Below are 18,006 nucleotides of genomic sequence, written 5' to 3'. Positions count from 1 at the left end.
AAAGTGCTGTTTAACATCAGACTGTCTGGGTCAGAAAGCTGGCTCTAAACTGGCTCTGATATTGTGTACAGTGCTCCTGGGCAAATTACCTAACCTCTCTATACCTCAGTGTCCTCATCTGTAAACTTGAACACCACATGAAGTTTTTATGATGTAAAGTACTTAGAACAGTGTCAGATGCAAAATAAACTGTCAGTATATGTAAACTATCATTGTTGTTACTAAAGGCTGTCTAGTCAGTTCTGACTCACAGCAACCCTGTATAGGATTTTCAGGGAGTGGCTGGTGAGTTTGAACTGCTGACCTTGTAGTTCAAACCGACCTTGTGGTCCAGTGCTTATTCTACAGCATCACATTGTCAATATTATTGCTATCCTTATAATGAAGGTTGTTGTTGTTAGGTACCATCGAGTTGGCACCAACTCATAGAGACCCCATGCACAACAGAACAAAACACTGCCCAATCCTGGGCCAACCTCACAATTGTTGCTATGGTTTCCACAGATAAATAACACTATCTTTCCTCGCAAGGCACTCACCTTAACATGAGAGGCAGATTACACCATAAATTCTATACAAAAACTAAACTCACTGTTGTTCACTCAATCCTGACTCATGGTGACCCCATGTGTTACAGACTAGAACTTAGCTCCATAAGGTTTTCATAGCTGGAATCTTTTATGGAAGCAGTTTGTCAGGGCTTTCTTTTGCCATACCACTAGGTGGGTTCTGAACTGCCAGTTTGTTGGTCAGCAGCCAAGCATAAACAGTTTGTGCCACCCAGGACCCCAAATTCTATTATAATGTTGTTAAGTGCCATAGAGTTGGTTCTGACTCAGTGACCTTACATACAGTTTCTGAGGAATGGCTAGTGGGTTTGAACCGCCAACCTTGTGATTAGCAGTCCAGTACTTATTCTACAGCTCCACACCAGGACTCCTCTATAAAATTGCATTTGTTGTTAAGTGCTGTCAAGTCAGTTCCAACTCACAGCATCTCTGTATAGGGTTTCCAAGGAGTAGCTGGTGGATGTAAACCCTTGACCTTGTAGTTGGCAGTCCAATAGTCCAGTGTTTATGTTATAGTGCCACAACAGGACATTCCTCTATTATAATAGGAACATGTTTAAATTTAAAAAAAGTAATAGTAGTAGAGGAACCAACAGTTTTGTTGGATGGGGTAATGGTGGGAAGATAGGAGGCTTTCACGCACACACAAATTGACTGGGCTCCAATGCAAGATGGCAGAGTATGCATATGCACTGAGCAGCCCCTCTGTAACAAGGGCATGAGAGACCAAGTGATACAGATACGTGGATGGTGTTCCTGGAACCCTGAGCTTCAAAGGACAGAGCAGAGAAGTGGTGTGAGTAACAAATGGACATGGAAGCCGAACAGGAGCGGCACAAGTAAAGAAAAACAGGTAGGTGGTCAATTGGCCTGAAGCAGCACGGCCATCTTGAACTTTTGAGGATGGAGTCCTGGTGTGGTGCTACAGAATAATGAGCTGGACAGCAAGGTTGGTTTGAACCACAAGGATAGCAGTTCAAACTCACCAGCCATTCCTTGAAAACCCTATACAGGGTTGTTATGAGTTGGAACCAACTCCAAGGCACTCAACAACAACAACAACACTGATATAATGGCCTAAAGGCACAGGGTGAAGCTGGCAGTTGGCATCAAGGAGGGGTGCGGTTCTCCCTGTTCCTTGCATCCTGCCAGCCCAGTAGCATGTGGCTCTTCCTCCTGTGCAGCTTCTGCTCTGCCTGGGGTTGGACACAACCTCATCTGGAGGTGCACAAACCCACCCTGAACGAAGGAATATAAACAGTGAACTGTCTTCACACTCCCAGTCTTTAACACATCCAACAGGAAACAAGTGGTGATACCTGTTAATCACCAATTAAATGTAAATAAAATACTACAATATCTCAGAGAAAACGGACAATTTCAGCTTACAGAAAGAAACAAGACAGAATACAGCAAACAAGTGGCTAAAATACAGAGTCAGGAAATATACTAGAAACGGCATCAGTACTACTTGGTAAGGAATTTAAAAGAATGATATTTAGGTACCATCAATGAACTGAGAGAATAATTGAGAAAACTGCCAATGAAATCTAAGAAAACAGACACAACTTTAGAAGAATTCAAGAAAATATTAGATGAACAAACTGACAAAATAAATGAAAAATTGGAAACCATTAAAAAAAAATTAGCAAGTCAGAAGACTAATAAGAGCTAGAATATGAATTGAAAGGGCAAAGAAGTGGAATTTAATAAATGGAAAGCTGAATTAGTGAGCATGAAAACAAGTCTCTCAATATTCATCTATGAGAGGAACAACTGGAGTCCAGGTGTGGCACTGGAGGATAAGCACATGACTTCAAGATTGGTTTAAACAGCAAGTTCAGTGGTTCAAACTCACCACATGCTCCTTGGAAACCTTGTAGGGTTGCTATGGGTCAGAACTAGTTGGATGGCACTTAACAACAACAAGACCTTTTTAAAGTGTTTAAGAGCAAAGATGTCAGCTTGAGGACTAAGGTGTGCCTGACCCAAGCCATAGTATTTTCAATAACCTCATATGCATGTGAAAGCTGGACAGTGAATAAGGAAGACTGTAGAAGAATTGATGTTTTTGAGTTATGGTGTTGGAGGAGAATATTGAAAGTGCCATGGGCTGCCCATAGAACCAACAGATCTGTGTTGGAAGAAATGCAGCCAGAGTGCTCCTTGGAGGCCAAGATGGCCAAACTTCGTCTCTTATACTTCAGACAAATTGTCAAGAGGGACCAGTCGCTGGAGAAGGATATCATGTTTGGTAAGGTGGAGGGTCAGAGAAAAAGAGAAAGACCCCCAGCGAGATGGATTGGCCAAGTAGCAGCATCGATGGACTCATGCGTGGCAACAGTAGTGAGGTTGGCCCAGGATTGGGCAGTGTTTTGTTCTGCTGTGCATAAGGTCACTATGAGTTGGTACCAACTCGATGGCATCTAACAACAATAACAAACAACAACAAAGGAATAATTAGAAAAATGAACAACAAAAACACCCCAAAAAACCCAAGATGAAGTAGGACATTATCAAGAGGAAAAATTTATGCATGATTGGAATTCCAGATCAAGAAGAGACAAAAAACAAAACAGAAAAAGAAAAAGAGAAACTATTGAAGAGTTGTTAGAAGGAAACTTCCCTAAAATCATGAAGGATGAGAAGATAGCTATTCAAGCAGTTGAATGAACCACAAACAGGATAGATCCCCAAAGGAAATATAATCATATTTAAGACAAAATATCATCAACCTTCTCAAAACCAAAGACAAAGAAAGAATCCTGAGAGAAGCTTGGAAAAAATGAAAAGTTACCTAAAAAGGAAAATTAGTAAGACAAACTTCTGATTTCCCAGGAGAAACCAGGCAGGCAAAAAGACAGCGGAATGGCATATACAACACTCTGAAAGAATAAAATTGTCAACTAAGAATCATGTACCCAGAAAAATTGTCCATCAAATATGATGGTGAAATTAGGACATTTTCAGATAAACAAAAATGAAAAGAATCTATAAAAACCATACCAATCTTACAAAAAATCCTAAAGGGATTTCATTGGATGGAGGACCAACAACAGCAGACAACAGCCTGAGATTAACATACATGATAATGCCAACATTCAACCCAGATATAGAATTATTCAAAGTCAAGCAAACTAACAAGACTGAAAACAGAGATGCTGTATTGCAACAACAACAAACTATAAAGAAGAGGGAATAATGCAGTTACAAAACTTCCAAATGAAGGGGAATGCAAATAGATTTTAAGAAAAAAAAAACAAACAAACATAAAAATAAACCTAACTGTAATCCTTACAAACTAGGCCTAGCCAGCCCCTATCCCTAACACTAACCCTAGTCCTAACTATAACCCAATTATTAAATGAAGTCCTAGGACTAGTCTAGATTTAGCTTTAGTCATAACCCTAACTTCTATAGGTCACCCTCCAAATAAAGAAATAAAATTAAAAATTTTTTAAAAGGAAATGGTCAATGAAAGATCATCAGGAACAACCCAAAACAAAAATGGCATTATGACTGGCTGCTTCAAGAATAAGCAAGTTGTTCACCAGGAAGTCATCAAGGCAAGCAATCAAATCCCTTCAGGACAAACCCCCCTCTAAGACTGAAACTCAAAGGGAACATATCAGCAGGCATGTAAGCTTGCTGGTGACCACATCAGTCTACTGGTGAGTGGAAGAGGGGAAAGGCACCAATAAAGAAATGAGCTGAGTCCAACCACATTCCATAGATTCCCGTTGACCTGCAGATGAGAGAGAGAAGAGGAAGGGCTGGTTGGTTCAAAGTGTGGTGAGACCTGGGGATACCTGAGTCCATGGATGAGGACATAGCCACAGAGGGCTAGAGCTGAGAGTGAAGCATCCAGCAGTTATGAAGTGAGGGGCGATGCACAAGAACACTCAAACTTGCAGATAGTACCCATTTGACCTAGTCTTGATGCCTTTATAATCAGAACTTGACTAAAGGAAGATTAAAATAAAATAAAAAAATTTTTTTAATAGAAAGGAAATGAGGGTAAATGGCTACAATTTGATGAACTTGACCTATACTTATGTAGGTAGTAATTCTAAATACCATCAGAGAGGGCAGGAATCTTCATATCAAATATCCATGTTAGCCCCTCTGTATACAGGGTAGATAGGGATGGGCAACTTAGACATAGGCTACCCAAAATGAGGGGGCGATAAAGGCATGAAGTGACTGGCTGGCTTACAAGGTTTCAAGAGGAAGTTTAGTTTAAGAGTGTGTGAGGGAAGATAGAGTCCCCACTGAATAGTTCTCCTCTTGTCTAAATGGTTCTGGAGATAAGATTCTTATGATTTAGTAGTGAATAATTGCTATCATGACTAATTGCAACTGTCACAATTGTAAAAGGTAGAAGTTTAGTAACAAAAACGGCTGAGTAGTTAATCTTACAGTCCAGAAACAGAGGACCCTAGACCATCAAGGGAGAAGATCATAAGCAGAATGCGGGACCTTCTCCAGGGAAGCAGCAAAACCAGAGATGGAGGCAGAAATGGGGACATGGAGAGAGGAAGCAGCTGAGGACTTTAAATTAATGGAAAGAGAGGTACTGAGAGCTGGTGGCCAGGAGGCAGACTTGCAGAATGTACCCTTTGGTGGTATAAATTATTATATACGTGTGAGTGTTTTCCAAAAAAAAGAGTGCAAAAGTGAATAGAGAGAAATACTGTTAACTGATGGTACATGGAGGTGATTATAATCATTGCAATGAAACAAAGCATATGATTTGTTGACTGTAAAACTGATGATCTGCCCTGTAAACTTTCACTCAACTCACAATAAAAAACTTAAAAAAAAAAAAAAAGGGAAACAGATTCAATAAAAGTCCCTTAAAGAAAGAAGCTTCTGCAAGGCCCAAGAAATACTATAAAGGTAGAAGGCTTTCAAGAGTGTTTTGGCAGGGGCAGGACATACATAGCCGGTATCAGGAGTAGTATTCTTAAGAGTTATGGACCTTCTGTAGCAGAAGTGCCTAGAGCTTCTTAGGAATATAGTTTGCCTGGTTATGCCCCAAATCTGCTAAATCAGAATTTACAGATTTGGAGGGCCACTGTTTTGTGGCATACTCTTGGTGGTAGTGGTGGTTATGTGCCATGGAGTCGGTTCTGACTCATAACGACCCTCTATAGGGTTTCCGAGGCTATAATTTTTATGGGAGCAGCAAGCCTCATCTTTTCCCCACAGCTGACCTTGAGGTTAGCAGCCCGACTCTGGTAACCACTATGCTACCAGAGCTCCTAGAACAATCTAACATGTTCAGTAAATATCTTTGGCCACAAAGTCACACTCCGAGTAGATTACACACAGACTTTATTTCCTTTCAAAATGTGTTCACTAAGATAGAGATATGAACTCCTGCATGGAATCTGGAAAAAAATTATTTCTGACAGACCTTATTAAAGTTTGAAGGAATTTTGATAATGTTTTCATGAAAATAGAATAATTAGTCCCTTTAAGATGACACTTTAACCAAAATTGAACAGGTTCTAACTCTATCACTAGGTTACATATGGGTTTGAATTAAAATTAAAATATCCTACAACCGTTCATATAAAACTAACTCTGGTGAACAATTCCTTTTCTTTAAATTGAATGAATTCTTCCTTAATATGTTGAATTGGGATGCATTATACTTTTCTTAAGGAGCTCTGGTAGCATAGTGGTTACAAATCGGGCTGTGAACCGCAAGGTCAGCAGTTTGAAATTACCGAGCTGTTCTGCGGGAGAAAGATGTGGCTTTCTGCTCCCGTAAAGATTTACAGCCTTGGAAACCCTGTGCAGGGTCGCTATGAGTCGGAACCGACTCCACGGCACTTAAAAAAAAAAACAAATGCTTTTCTTGGTTAGACTTCATGTTAATCACTTTGGACATGTTATCAGGAGGGACCAGTCCCTAGAGAAGGGCATCATGCTTGGTAAAGTCGAGGGTCAGCAAAAAAGAGGAAGCTCCTCAAGGAGATGGACTGACACAGTGGCCGTAATCATGGGTGTAAGCATGGCAACTATTGTGAAGTTGGACCAGGACTGGACAGTGTCTCATTCTGTGGTGCATACGGTCACTATGAGTCAGAACTGACTGGATGACACAACAACAATGATTTTCTTAAAGACTTTAATTAAGCTGGGCATATTTATATATTTTCTTAAGGACATTAAGCCTTTCCACTGCTATATAACCTAATCTTCCATCAGAATGCAGAGGAAAATCTAAACAAGCTCCATGATTTTCTTCCCAGTTCCACCCCCAAGTATTCCCATCCTGCCAGAGTCCCAGGCTCCTAATGAATATTTATAATCACGCAGTGCTCAGAAATCCAGTAACAGATTACAAACGTTAACACACTGGAGTGTGCTATCATTACTGGTTCACACATCTTTTCTGGTCTCATCAGGTTGCCCGTAGCCACATAACAAGAAAAACCACACAACAAAATGATAGGTGGCTCTACAGTATTCATCATTTGGTCCTCTCCTTACTTAACCCTGAGGGAGCTAGATGAGAGAACTCAAGCGGTCTGTTCAAGGGCACATAATTTATGGCAAAGCTAAGCAAGCTACACGTCCTTCTTGCTACAGTACACACCCGATCTAGGAGAAAACTGAAATTAAGAGTGTTCATGAGGTTCAAACACATCATCCACTCCTTGGAAACTCTATGCAGGGTCACTATGAATCAGAACCAACTCAATGGCACTTAACAACAACAATTGCTTATACATTTTCAATCAACAACCACAATGTTGCTGAACAAGCTGAAGATTCCCACTTCTCAAAGCTCATCTGCTCTCCCAACTTGTACAAAAAGGAAGGAACACAGGTCTTATACATCAGGGAATAGAAACTAAAGAACAGCAAGGTATATTCCCCTCAACCTCTTTCTCACTGTAAAATTACTGCTCACTCTTTAAGACTCAGTTTAAATGGCATCTTTTCAAAATCTGATGGCCAGAATAAATCTCTCCTTTTAATATAATTGGAGTCTGGGTGTGACACTGGACTGCTAACTGCACGGGGGCAATTCAAACCCACCAGTCACTCCTCAGAAACCTTATACAGGGTTACTATAAGTCGGAATCGACTCAACAGCACTCAACAACACACCAAATATAACAGACATTGGTGGAATGCTCGCCTTCTGTGAAGCAGACCTGAGTTTGGTTCCTGGCTAATGTGCAGCCATCACTCAACTGTGGAGTGTATGTTGCTATGATACTGAACAAGTTTGGACTAGGAAGAAAGGTCTGCTGTTCTACTTCTGAAAACCAGCCAATGAATCACTAGGGCCCAATCTGCAACCAATCACAACAATGGTTCCCTGTGCATGGAGTCTGAGTCTGGGCTGATTTGATGGAAGCTAACAACACTCTTCTAATATGGTTTTCCACGTGGTGTGACAGTTAAGTTTCTTATTTTAATTGATTGTAAATCATTGCCACCTAAGGTACCATGCCTATTCATCTCTGTATTCATCAAAGTGTTTAACACATGCCTTCAAGCTAGCATGAAGTGAATTAAAAACACAGTGCTCTCATCTGCCTCCACAGAACCCATCAATATCTTTTGCAGCAATTCATGAAATTGTATCAAGAGATTAATTCAATTTCTTGTATCTAGAGTTTAATAAGCTAATTTACTTATACTCTATGGATGAAAACATAACCTTACATGGGAATTATAAAATATTTTGTTCTAAGGGAGAGGAATCTGTATAAAAAATTCTTCAATAGAATTCTCTCTTTTTTTGCTGTCCTTGGCCAAAACATACTAAAAAACCAGCTACTTTTATATGGCAAAGTCACCATATTTAGCTACATCAATCCCTACAACAGCAAATGTTCTGGAATCTTCCATGCCAATAGTACAAGGCCATCTGTTTGAATATTTTAGGATCAGTAACCTCTTGGCCTCCACTTGGGCATCTCTCAAATATCCATCTTGGCACAACCTCCCAACATTCCTGTCACAACCTTTCCCCAATAACTATAAAAAATTTTAAACTAGTCAAGCATTTTATAGCATGTCCACATCCTAGGGACTAGAATTAAATGAAAGGAAAAATGGCAGGATGGGATTTGCTGGGCCTTAATGTGAACTCTTTTATTCCAAGTACCAAGACACCCTGAATCTCTGAAATTCTAAGATTAAAACCCTGAGAAAACTCCAGAGGATTATAAAAGCAGCAATGCTCACCACTGGGTATTTCCAGAGTGACATTTAAACGCTTTGTGAAGTGGTTTCTACTCTTCTGTCTAACCTTTTCTTCCATACTAATGCTCAGGCTTCTCTCTGTGTTTTACTTAGGTCAGGAGTCTCACAGAAGTTGTAACTTAAAGACCCCATTGTTTGGCCAGCCTGCACAATGTTATAATAGTCTTAGAATTAGTGGTTCATGTTTTAAAATCGAAAAATTTAACCTCCAAATATGAGGTCCTGACTTCCTTTGAACAATTAGAAAGACTATCAGGCCAAAATGGGATCACCTTCCCACACGGCAACAGTAGACTTGAGTCAAATTGAAATTGCCCTATTAGAAGGAGACTATCTATCCTTTCCAGTTCTCAGCAAGCCCTCCCTGGGCCTTGTAGGCATTTGATTGTGCAACACACACCTCACAAAAATAAATGAGTATAGTTCTACTGGATAGTTACTCTCCTGTATATCAGAAACCCAAGGGTATGTGTGGGTCCTGTGGATTTTAGAAATATATACAAACTACATATAGTCAGTGCGTTTCTAAGGAGGGTTTGCAGAGGGAGGGAGTGAGAAGGTTAAGAGTGATAATTTTTTTCCCATAAAACTTGTTATTTAGTCACAGAGTTCAGGAAGCTATATTTAGGTATCAAATTTCATTCTTATTCCTATAGAATGTGTTAACTGGGGCAGAGAGGTGGTAAATTTGCCAGCTTAATAAAGGTCCTGGGAAAGAACTGAACTTAGATTTCCTATAACCATTTGGAGATCTACACAGTAAACAGACTTATGAAAGAAAAGCTTTCTCTCATTTATTCATACATTCAACAAATTTTTATTTGGCATGCATCTACTGTGTGCCAGAAATCCATGGATGGTGTAAAGAGTTAACACACTCAGCTGCTAATGGAAAGTTTGGATGTTCAAGTTCACCAAGAAGCACCTTGGAAGAAAGACCTGGAATTAGTCATTGTAAACCTTATGGAGTACAGTTCTACTCTGACACACACGAGGTTGCCATGAGTCAAAATTGACTCAACAGCAACTGCTATGTGCATGCCAGAAAAAGTATCTACTCTCAGGAAGCATAGATTTTGGAGAAAAAGAGACATAAGAAGACACAAACAAGCAAGTATAAAAATGTTAAACAGTAACAAAAGCTAGAAGAGAAATAAAGCATATTGGGGGGTATGTTTGAGGAGCTGGGGGGGAACCGCTGTCATTTTACTCAGAGTAGTTTCTGAAGGCCTTTTTGAGAAGGGTGACATCTGAGCAAAAATATGAAGGAAATGAAGGGGAGACATCTTGGGTTGGTGATGGGCCCATCCCAAATAACCATTGGCTATTGGCCCATCCCAAATAACCAACTCTTCAACGAAGCCTTTGTTGACTAGCCTAATCTCTAACTCCTTTTACAGACTGTTTCATAGTCATTATCTGCTTACGTTTTTCCTATTAGGGAATAAAGTCTTTGCAATTGGTCATCATTCATTCCTTGCCATAATCAACATTCAATCTTTAATATATGTTTGCTGAATGATAAAATATTTTCAGGTTTTATTTGGGGGGAGGCTGTAGGAAGACAGGGGGGTACTATTCCTTATAAAATGCAAGTAAAATAAGATACCATAAATAAATCATGTGACTATTAATTAGGGATCAAATCTCAAAAGTTCTTAAATAAGAAATGACTGCCAATGCAATCCTTTGGGGGAAAAAAACAACTAAACATCCATTATTTAAAAACCCAAACAAATACTTGTTGTGAGTTAATCCCAACTCATGGTGACTCATGTGTGTCAGAACTGAGCTCCATAAGGTTTTCAGTGGCCGATTTTTCAGAAGTAGATTGCTACGGCTTTCTTTCAAGGAGCCTCTGGGAGAGCTTGAATCTCAAACTTTCAGTTAACAGCTTAGAGTATTAATCATTTCTACCACCGAAGGACAAACACCAGGTGCAATCAACTTGAGCTGACTAACAGTGACCCCATGTGTGCTAGAGTTGCTGTTGGTGTTAGGTGCCATTGAGCAGGTACCGACTCATACGGGTGCTATGCACAACAGAACGAAACACTACCCGATCCTGGGCCAACCTCACAATGGGTGCTAGAGCAGAGCTGTGCTTTTTACGGTTTTCAATGGTTTATTTCTTGGAAGAAGATCACCAGTTCTTTCTTCTGAGGTGCCCTGAGTGGATTCTTGAACTTGTAACCTTTCGGTTTTAACTGTTTGTACCACTCCGACATAAAGATAGTTCTAAAAACATCTCTCGATAATACTTGGAAATGGTAATAATTACTAAGAACCCAAAGGCTGCAGAGACAATAAGATAATTCTGCTTTTGGAATAGACATTGCTTTCTTCAAATAGCAATACTGAGAAAAGCACATTGCTTCTTTAGGATTAATTCCTGAGACACTGGAAATTTAAAAAGACTCAAAATCGATCCTTCTTCTCAAGTTTATTAAAGAAATCAAAAGTTGAACATTAAGTTAAGATATAAAATAATACCTTTAGTTTTATATTTTTCCCTTTCTGAAATTAGCTCATTTATAATTATATTTAGAATAATTAAAATAATAAAGCCAAAAGACCCATAAAGACAAATGGTTTTGTTAAAATAATTATAATCCTTTAATGTTGAGGGTATATATTTGGTATATTAAAGTAATTTTTCAGTTAAAGAAAATAACTAAAAAGACCATTACAGTTGTTTTCCTCCAAGACATGAAAAACATTTCCGTAAATATATTAACTTGCTGTCTTGGAGATGGATTACTTCCCTAATGGTAGGTATCTGGGTAAAATAAACATTGGCAAATAACATAACACAACCAATCAATTTTATGACTAGTTGCTGCATAATAACAAAAATAAATCACTTCTCTTAAACAGCTTGGCAGCCTCCAGCTTTTGTAGCTTTGTCTTTTTACCTACTCATTCAGTGCTCCAGAATGAAGGCCAGCATTCCACCTTTCAACACTTCGATCACTGGCACTAATGTTACAGATGGAAAAGGCCTCAGAGAGTACTCTGGGTTGCAACTACGTCCTGTGTGAAAAGGTGTTTTATGATGGGATTATCAAAGGGAGTATAAATAATACAAATTACTTCATTTCAATCAGTTTACAAAACTTCAGCTAGTAACATGTTGTTGTTAAGTGCCTATGAATCAATTCTGACCAATAGTGACCCTATATAGGGTTTTCAAGGAGCAGTTGGTGAACCTGAACCACTGACCTTGTGGTTCAAACACCCTTGTGGTTCAAACGACTTTGCAGTCTGACACATTAGCCTATAGCGCCACACCGGGACTCCAGTAACATGTTAGGTCCCCATGATATATATTTATGTTGTTTTTTTCATTTAGATCAAATTCACATAACAGAAAATTAAACACTGTAACCTTTTTAATGCATACAGTTTGGTAGTTCTTAGGGTATTTACAATGTTGTGCAACCATCATCACTATTTAACTTCCACATCCTTTTCAACACCTCAAAAATGGGCCCTTAAAGTGTTTTGTGAATTTTTGGTAGTTAGTAGAAAACATTAAAATTTGGAGTTTTCACATAAAAATACAAATTTCCGGCTTCTTAGGAAAAAATCTGACCTCTGGCAACACAGTAGAGCCTGGGGCAGAGACTCTCTAATTTACAACTTGGCCATTCCTGCATTTGGTACTTTTCTGGCCTGATTTAAATGACCAGGGGCATCAAACTTTTCTACTATAGAATCTTCACTGAAGCCTCTCTCTTCACCTGACAAGCCATACAGTATATGTTGCTGTTGCTAATTGCCTCAGATGTGGTCTCTAACTCACAGCAATCAGATGCGCAATGCTGCCCAGTCCTGCACCATCCATCCCCATAATTGTTATGGATTAGATTGTTGTGATCCATGGTTTTATTGGCTGATTTTTCCAAAGCACATGGACAGTCCTTTCTTCCTAGTCTATTAAAAAGTCAATCTCAGGGGCAGGCTTGTAGTGTATACCCTTTGGTTGATTGATGATGCATGGAGGGGATTGTAACCATGGCAATGAAACATACGCGATAGGATGAATGTAAAGCTAACGTTCTCCCATGTAAACTATCACATAATTCACAATAAAACATTTAAAAAAAAAGTCAGTCTCGGGTCTGTTTCCGTATGGAAACCAAGAACTCTATCATTGAATCACCACTGCCTTTATCCTGTATCTAGCTGAGAAATAGCCTAAATAGATGTGCTTTTTGAGTACTACACCTGGGACTTTCCTTTATCTTGCAGTTTTTCTTAGTACAGACATGCCTCAGAGAAACTTCAGGCTTGGTTCCAGACCACCACAATAAAGCAAATTCCATAACAAAGTGAGTCACATGAAATTTCTGGTGGGATCCCAGTGTAAGTAAATGCTATCTTACGCTATTTTTGTTGTTGTTGTTGTTATATGCCGTTGAGTCAGTTCTGACCCATAGTAACCCTGTATAGGGTTTCCAAGGAATGGCTGGTGAGCTTGAACTGCCAACCTTGCGGTTCAAACCAACATTGTAGTCCTGTGCATTAACCCACAGGACCACACCAGAGCTTACGCTACAATGTAGTCCATTAAGTGTGCATTATGAAAATGTCTGAAACATTTCAAACATTAGAGACATGTGACACAGAGACACAAAGCGAGCACATGCTGTAGGGAAAAAGGCGTTGACAGACTTGCTTAACGTCAGGTTGTCACAAACCTTCAGAAGTGCAATACAGCAAAGCACAATAAAGCAGTAAAACGAAGTATGCCTGAACTTTATTCCCCCATGGTTACTTAACATTTAAAAAATTTTTAAACTGTGATAAAAATATGTATCATAAAACAGACCAATTTCACCATTTTTAAGTATACAATTCAGTAGTATGATTTACATTCATAATGTTGTGCAAACATCACCATTACTTATTTCCAAAACTTTTTAATCATTCCAAACATAATCTCAGTATCCATTAAACAACAATTCTCTTCCCCATCCCAAGCTCCTGTTTACCTCTAACCTGCTCCTAATTTCTGTATCTATCTAGAATTTTTATTCTTTTTAAATTTCACTTAAAATGAAAACTATATGGATTATGTGACAGAAACTAGCACTCCTCCAATAATTGTTGTTGTTAAGTGCCGTCGAGTCGGTTCCGACCCATAGCGACCCTGTACAGGGTTTCCGAGGGTGTAAATCTTTATGGGAGTAGAAAGCCTGATCTTTCTCCCGCGGAGCAGCTGGTAGTTTCGAATCGCTGACCTTAAAGTTCGCAGCCCGATTCGTAACCACTACGCTACTAGAGCTCCCCTCCAATAATTACAAGGTAATAATAAAAAGTAATTCAAAGAGAGAGAGAAAAAAACAAACAGTATTATCCATTTCTAGCTAGATATTGTTTCCTATAAAAGGCCATGGGCCCCACACCTACCTACCTCCATATTACAAAGGGAGAGGTGAGTCAGTCAGAGAAGATGGCAAAGGATATACAGCCCTAAACAGTGACATTCTTGGATGATGTGAAGAATTACAAGGGAACTGAAAGGGACTAATATCATATTATGAATGAAGATGATTTAACATGTACCCTAGGTCTCCTATAACCATTTTTTGTTCCACCGGTGATAGATGAAACATACTTTGGAAAATAACCACAGGTCCCTCCATTCCCAGGCTGAATGCAAATCCTATCCATCTCAACAGCTTTGTCTTAAATATCTCAGTCACAGATGTTCTGGTTTGTATTCATTTACATATATATCTAATATCTCTAGATTGAAAAAACCTCAAAGGGAGAGAGAGGACTTCTACATTGCATATTCTGTCTGTGGTGAAGACTATTGGCATTAGCGTACATCTTATCAAATTTCTCTCTTAACATTTGTCTTGACATCTCTGCTGAGAAGAGTTTTGTTTTTTTAAGTGATTTTTAAGAATTCCAAACTGGATCTAATGCATTGAAACAGGTCTTGGTAGATACAGTGCCCAATATGGAAAAGATAAAGGGATGAATCTCTTTGCTCTAAGTTGAGGTACTACGAAAAACATTGAATACAATTACTACTGAGAAGTCATTCTTGGTATATAAGAAAGAGATAACCTATATAGAATAATTTTTGTTTTAAAGTGAAATAAGTATGCCTAACAGGCTGAGGGAAGAGTATAGCTTGAAGACATGTCTTTTGGGAGGGGACCATGTTCCATGCATGCCAAAGAGGAATCAAGTTGCAATACGAAGGTCAACTTTGTAGACAGGAGACGAATACCTACATAAACAAGAAAACACCTTGTTTTCTAACAAACGTTGCTGTTGTTGTTGTTATTAAGTGCTAGGGACTCAGTTCTGACTCATACTGACACTGTATAAGATTTCCAAGGAGCGGCTGATGAGTTTGAACCTCTGACCTTGCAATTAGCAGTCCAGTGCATATCTTAGAATGTCACACCAGGACTCCTATCTAACACAAAGTGTTTAAAAATATATTAAGATACACTTTATAATCATCAGTTAGTGTTTTTATGGCTTCTTGGTTCATTTTGCAAAAGATTGGAAGCCATATAGGATTTATGAGTGTGCACATGCAAAACTATCAATATTATTTTACCAACTCAAATGATTAGCAAAGTTTATGATTCTGTGTTTGTTCTTTGTTGATCATATCTAGCAAATTTTGATAACTTAATTAAATACTGTTTCTATGGAAAAAGATATTCTACTTCATCCAAATGTTATTCTTGATATGATTTCTAAGTCTTACTGCTGCAAAATGCAAGAAATAATTAAGAAAAATAATATCTTATAAATGCAATTATCTCCAAGATGGGAGACAATGTAGATTATAAAAGTGCATTGTATAGGGTAGCAATGAAAGAAGCCATTTGAATGTGTGATTTGAATACTTTACAAAATCTGAAAATTCAATCAACTGTAACTGAACAGTTTCCTCCTTAACTAGTCTGTTAATATTTCAACTTGTGCCATTCCATTTATCCCTGCTTTGGAAAGGATAGTGAGGGAAGTTCATGGATTTGGCAAAAAGAAGGGCTTTTTATCTCATGTTTTCGGTATCCATCATTAATGCCATTTGTTGATCTTGGAATGAAGGAAACAGATACTACTATTAGACATGAAATGTGATCTCATAGAGTATTTTTAAGCTGCCATCTGTACAGTTAGTCTTTATATAAGCAAAGGACAAGTGCTTCTCTGTACCTTTATTTCCTGAAACACACAAATACACAAATGCCAGAACTTCACCAACATTCCAAGGGATGACACATTCTATAACGAGTACCCAAAATGAATTCTGTCACATTTTCCCTGTTGGTGAACAAAAATAAAATATTTTTTCACTGTATCCCACAGAATAAAATAAGCCATACACCATACTATCTCTACCAATTTAGAAAACATGTTAAAATAAATTTTTAAGGACCTTACCTAAAGTCAAAGAAAATCTAATTCTTGAATATCGATTGTATAGCATCAATAAGTAGTCTATATTTATTCCATTAAGTTGGTATTATCACAAAATGGAGACAAGAAAAATGTTACAGAATGCTTGGATAAAGGTTCCAGATTCCAAACGTAGGTTATATTACTCTCCTAACATCTAACTAAAAGCACTAAGACGCCATGGAATTGAGTCATCTTCTCTTGAGTCGACTTATGGCTTAATGAATTCTTATGAAAGGTAAAGAATCTGAAACATGTTTACATATTTTTAAGTCTGTAGGAGTAACTGAAAAGCTGGTACTTGGTCAGTATACCTACCGCCGTTGAGTCAATTCTGACTCACAGTGATTCTGTAGGACAGAGTAGACCTGTTCCATAAGATTCCCAAGTTTGCTAATCTTTATGGAAGCAGACTACCACATCGTTCTCCTGCACAGTGGATGATGGGTGTGAACTGCCCACTTTTGGGTTAGCAGTCCAACATTTTAAGTCGTTACCTCTAGGGATCCTTTGGGTCAGTATTGTTGTTGTTAGAACTGTCACACTGGTTCCAACTCATAGCGACTCTGAATAAGGTTTCCAAGGAGCAGCTGGTGAGCTTGAACCGACTAGAACAGGTAAAAAGGTCCAAGCAGGCCTTCCCAAATGCTGCCCCATATGAATGAAGTGTATGATTTTTAACTGATTGCAGGCATCACTTATGATACAGCTAAAATCAGACAGCAAGGTCAGAAGTTTAATAAGTACCAATGTTTGGATGGCCCACAAATCTCATGAAAACTGCAATTTTCAATCCTGCAAAATGCTTTATCCTCTGAACCATCGAGTTCTCCTTATAATTCATAGGTTACTATGCATTTACTGTTTGCCTGCAACGTACTCATGATGAAAAAAATAGAAGAATCTCCCCAAATCACTTGCAGGGTCCAAAGACTCTTGATTATTGAAAAACTAGGAGAAATTAAAATTATAGAGTAGGGAATCATTTCGCTCAATGAAAACTTGGCTTATATGTAAATAATTCCACTTCTTCCATTAAAGCATAATACTAGAGCAGGAGAAGGTATAGGGAATTTGGAGAACAGAATTTCTATATTCTTAAAAGGCCAGATTTTTACCATACTCTAATCTGTACAGGGTCGCTATGGGTCGGAACCGACTCGATGGCACTTAACAACAACAACAACAACAATCTGATCACAGTAATAGCCACTTTGTCCTGTCCTATAAAGAAAGGAGGCAATAACAGGGGTATATCAGAGTCTCTGGTGTGGCACTGTGGGTTAATACATCAGACTGCAAAGTCGTATGAATTGCAAGGTCAGTGGTTCAAGCTCACCAGCTAGCTGCTCCTTGAAAACCCTATAAGGGTTGCTATGGGTTGGAATTGACTCGACAGCACTTAACAACAACAACAACCACAGTCTCACTCTCTGCTAAGTACAGTAATCATAACCTCTTACCTTATACTTTATAGCAAATAAAATCTATGTGGGGACCTAAAGATGTTCTCCAAACCATTCAGATTTCACCCTAGCCAAAATATCTACATAGCTTTTGTATTTCAAAATCATCATTTCCTGACACATTTCTATTTGAAAAGCAAATACAAGTCCAGGGAAGACACTTGTGCAAGAGACAAGAAGGATTCCGAAAGATAAACATTTGTGTGCATGTGTGTTTTATAGACACATCTCTTCTGATAAATGCTGTATCTAATTTAAAATGTCCACAAAATCTGGTGTCAAGACTTCTTAAATCC

Source organism: Chrysochloris asiatica, unplaced genomic scaffold, assembly GCF_000296735.1.
Source record: "Chrysochloris asiatica unplaced genomic scaffold, ChrAsi1.0 scaffold00228, whole genome shotgun sequence".
Taxonomy (NCBI): Eukaryota; Metazoa; Chordata; class Mammalia; order Afrosoricida; family Chrysochloridae; genus Chrysochloris; species Chrysochloris asiatica.
This window is presented reverse-complemented; position numbering follows the sequence as displayed.